Source organism: Sinocyclocheilus rhinocerous, unplaced genomic scaffold, assembly GCF_001515625.1.
Source record: "Sinocyclocheilus rhinocerous isolate Xijiao unplaced genomic scaffold, SAMN03320098_v1.1 scaffold914, whole genome shotgun sequence".
Taxonomy (NCBI): Eukaryota; Metazoa; Chordata; class Actinopteri; order Cypriniformes; family Cyprinidae; genus Sinocyclocheilus; species Sinocyclocheilus rhinocerous.
In genome coordinates, this window is record NW_015629521.1 from 779,383 (window position 1) to 784,347 (window position 4,965).

At 37.7% G+C, this 4,965-nt stretch overlaps 1 long non-coding RNA gene across 1 annotated transcript; it reads left to right on the plus strand.

The window, feature by feature from the left end:
• The first annotated feature begins 83 nt into the window (after window positions 1-83).
• On the plus strand, window positions 84-850 carry LOC107739142 (uncharacterized). The gene is made up of 2 exons (XR_001639968.1): window positions 84-125; window positions 797-850. It is a non-coding gene; the product is annotated as an uncharacterized LOC107739142 (long non-coding RNA).
• Window positions 851-4,965: the final 4,115 nt, after the last annotated feature.

Below are 4,965 nucleotides of genomic sequence, written 5' to 3' on the forward strand. Positions count from 1 at the left end.
GAGTTGTGGGCTGGTTGAAGTTTTAGACGGCACTCGAGGTCGGACTTAAGTCAGAACACGAAACTCTCAACGGAAAAGAAAAGAAACTAAAGTAAAGAAATAGAAGTAAAGTTTGACGAGACTAGGTGGCATTTCTCTTCATGGTTTTGGAGGATCTGGCGTGTAAGCATGATTAAAAAGCGTGCAATGACTAAAAAGCATAGCTCAAAAGCTATGACTAAAAAGCCGCATGGCTAAAAGTGATGACTTGAAAGCACATGACTAAAAGCGAAAAACTAAAAGCTAGACGCAAAAAGCAGCATGGCTAAAAGTGATGACTAAAAGCACATAACTAAAAAGCGAAAAACTAAAAGCTAGACGCAAAGAGCTAAAAGCGATGAATTGAAGCTAAAAACATGACTAAAAAGCAGTGATTTGATGGTGTCCTGAGTATTTAAACCGGGTTGTTGGCCACATCCCAAATGGTGTTTTGACCAATTAGACACTATCTTAACTCGGGATGTTGATATATTTCTCCTCCCAATTCATAAATCAAATGTTATCTCATCAGTCACATGGTCCGAGTTTTCCCGCTCTTGCAGAGTATAATTTTGGACATGATTTCTATAACAAGAATATGATACATTTGACAAAGAATTGATTGGAAGAAACGTTTCAAGCAAGAAGATTCAAACACGCATACTAAACATGAATATGAAGTTATTCAATAGTTATTAAAAAGACATACACAATACGTGATTAAAACATGATAGTCTAATATGTGGGTTACATACATGGTAAAGTTTGATGAGACTAGGTGGCGTTTCTCCTCATGGTTTTGGAGGAGCTGGTGTGTAAACCAGAGCACGCTCAAAAAGCGCTAAGAAGCGATGACTGAAAAGCACGACTAAAAGCGAAAAGCGAAAAGCCGCATGGCTAAAAAGCATATAACTAAAAAGCCGCATGGCTAAAAAGCATGACTAAAAGCGAAAAGCTAAAAGCTAGACACAAAAAGCAAAGTTTGATGGTGTCTTGAGTATTTAAACTGGGCTTTTGGACACATCCCAAATGGTGCCTTGACCAATTAGATATTGTCTTTGCTCGGGGTGTTGTATGTTTCTCCTCCCAATTCATAAATCAAATGTTATCTCATCAGTCACATGGTCCGAGTTTTCCCGCTCTTGCAGAGTATAATTTTGGACATGATTTCTATAACAAGAATATGATACATTTGACAAAGAATTGATTGGAAGAAACGTTTCAAGCAAGAAGATTCAAACACACACATACTAAACATGAATACGAACCCTTAAGCTGTTCAATAGTTATTAAAAATACATAATAATAAGTGATAGAACATGATAGTCGAATGTGTGGGTTACATACATGATATGGAGTTAAGCAATGGACTGATATTAGTTTATAAGCCTTTTTGAGTTAATTTTGGTGCATCTACATCTGTAAAAGACAGTTTCTGTGCAATTCTTTGAACATAAGGACATGTTCTGTGAAAACCAGAGGTTAAGAGGTCTCATAAGAAATCTCAGTCTGTTCTTTGTCTTCTAGGTGGGGGAAAGTCAATCCAAAGAGCTCGTGATCGTGATTACTATCACTGGTTTACATGTGATGGTCATGCTGTGCATCTCTTTGACCATTAATCTTGATTACTTGCCCCAAAATTGACAATCTCCTTGGAATTGTCAATAAGTGTTCTTTTGTTTAAATGCTGTGAGCTACTCAAAGCTGCTAGTTGGTGGACTTGCTTCAGGCTTGTGGCGCCAGGATCTGATTTACGAACATCCTGCGTCTTGGGCCTTTCTGTGGAATTCGGCTCCTCGTGTTTCAACCATGTTCTTGATCGAATCTTAAAATGTCTGATTCGGTCTGATACCCTACATAATAATAATAATAATAATAATAATTATTATTATTATTATTATTATTACTGTTATATAAAATGCAGTTTGTTCAACACAGTAATACTGGCTTGGAAAATTTGTCACCTAGACTTCTGTTTAATGTCCAACCATAATATCCAACCTTATTTAAAGGACAACTGTGTAAATGTAATGCTAGATATCGACTTAGTAACTAGCAGCCTCACTTGTGGTAAATAAAAAAAGCAATGTAGAGAAATGTGAGGGAACGTTTGAGAATGTGTAAACGCGCTGGAGGGTAGGGAACTAATCCGATCAAATAAGGGGAGCAGAATAAATCCATGTCAAACATAACCAATTAGCAAGCAGATAAGGACTGCATGCTTCGCTGTGACAGAAACAGCACTGCTAAGGATGCTGCAGGTATATTTGTCTCCATGAGCGACTGTGTTTCACTTCAGTCTCAAAGTTAACATCCTTTAGCCTCATGATATTATTTGCATCATCAATCATTGTGATGCTAGCTAGCTGGGGACATACAATATTAAAATGTTTTCTAGAAGTGGGAAAATGAGCCAAGTCCTGGAGGGAATTTGTTTGGCCATGTCTCACAGTAATATCTAACTTGACTTTTATATTCTTAATATTTTAATCTAACTGCAAGCTCTTGGCTTAGAAGGATTGGGAAACACTGGAAATGAGAATCGGACAGTTCACCTGATGAATTCTCCTGACACTAAGAATGTTTGGATTATTTATTCTTATCAGATATTTTCAACTGGGGCAAGAAGCTTTCATTTGGAGTAATGCAGTAGATGCTCTGTTTTGAGTTACAAAAATGCTGCCTTAAGGGAAACAAGGGGAAAAGTGCATAAAACTCAACAACCTAACCCTCTCACCTCCTCTGACATGCAACTTGAAGAACAAGAGCATGTGTTTGTCAGAGCGAGTCTATATCTCCATGTTAACGATACATATTTGAGCAGAAAGAGAAGCTGAAAAAACCAAGCCTGCCTTCACCATGCTAGCTCAGCCATTTATAATGAACTTCAAGGTCAAACGCAAAACCGCTGCTGTCTGAGCACTGAGGCTGCCAGCAGAGGAAACTGACTGTAACGGTGAGGAACTGTAAGAAGAGGAAAAGACAAACAGGGGCGTCTGTTAAAAACAGTCCAGTGCACAGAAAGAGGCATGCGAGTACTAGACTCTTTCATGTCTTATTGCACCTAAACTTTCAAATACAAGTTTATGTTAAAAACACACAAGTTACAAAAACAGTCGGTTATGTCTGTGAAGGTAAAGAGTTGGGAAATAAATTGCATGTTTACATTAGATCTGTGTGGCAGCAGCGTAATATACAGTAAATAAATCAATAAATCCACTGCTATCTTGTCTCCTTTGAGGCTGGGACTCTAAATAGTGTTCTGTGCTTGTCAGTGCAGCCAAAGACAGAACAGTTAGCATGCTTTGCTCGACCTTTTGCCATGGCATTAGAAATTGTATGCCATTGTCACTTGTGAAAACAGAATGGCGGCGCCGTGGGTGGAAATGTGCAGATTAAGGAATGCTAATATTATAATAAGATCCCCTTTCTACGTCACGGGGGAGCGAAATCTGAGTGCCTCATTTTTTTACAAGCTTGCTGAGAAAGGCTTACCAAACATTTTTACTGGGGGTGCGTTTCCTGTACAACAGCATAACTCTGCTTAACCACCATAGTACTATGCATTGTTGTGGAAACGGACTAGCTAGTCACGACTATTTCATGAACATGGCCGCATGTCTGTCGTTTGAACCACATTAGTTCAACAACATAGGGCCCATTGTTAATGACATCACATGCATGTGGTGGAGGAATAACTTCTGCTATTTAACTGATTAGAGATCTCTAAGATTTATTGAACATGGCACCTGATGACTAATTTACAATTTTTTGTTCCCTTTCATTTTGCTTTATTTGATGTTTGAGTCATCACAGGTTCCCTCTTGCGTCACACTCCGGGGTTCCCTTAGGCATTTATGCACATGCACACTCTTCAAAAACGGAGCTTATTGAGGATGCACAAAAATACATACATTAAAATGCATTTATATTTAGACAGAATGGAATATATAGATTGTACTGCATGTTAGCTTGCTTATAGTGTCCATAAGCATATTTAAGGCCATATGTCTTACTAACAAGAAACTATGCTTCTAACAAAAGGTCGAGAGCTGTAGTTCCAACCACTTACGTAAGTTTGCGACACTGTTTGCGAATGTTCGTTTGAACTATGGCAGGGGTGGCGAACCTAGATAGATAGATAGATAGATAGATAGAAAGAAAGTCAGATGATAGATAGCTAGATAGATAGATAGACAGATAGATAGATAGATAGAAATAGTCAGATGATAGATAGATAGATAGATAGATAGGATATGCGGTCCTGAGAGCCGCAGCCCTGCAGAGTTTTGCTTCAACCCTAATCAAACACACCTGAACAAGGTAATCAAGGTCTGAACGGTTACTAGGAAGCTACAGGTAGGTGAGTTTTAATTAGGGTTGGAGCTGAACTCTGCAGGGCTGCGGCTCTCCGCATAGTTCGCCACCCCTGAACTATGGTTTCGGGAATCACCAAATCATTGAACTATGTTGGTAACGATGTAACTTGCGACCATAGTTGGCTAACGATGCTTTTGGGAAATGCACCCTGGGTTGTTCTTTTTTACATTTTCTGGGTTGATAGATGCACCAGGGACCCGATTATAGCACCTAAACACAGAAAAAAGTCTGATTTTCATGATGTTTAATACTAAGTACATCTTTACATGTCATTTTATAATTATGTTTATTGTCTATGGTTAAACAGTAGAGCTTAAGAATGTTAGTCAATACATAAAAATAAGTGTACTTCTTTTAAGCATTATGAAAGATTATTAAAACAATGATTTAAAATATACTTTAAAGTAAAAGTTTTAATTGAAAGTTTAATTGAACTTTTTAACGCTGTACTTTAGTAATGTAACAGTAATGGAAGCGTATTATCTTTAAGTACACTTTATTGGCATTTTACTTTCATAATGTTATCTTGAAGTATATATATATATATATATATATATACAGTGGGTA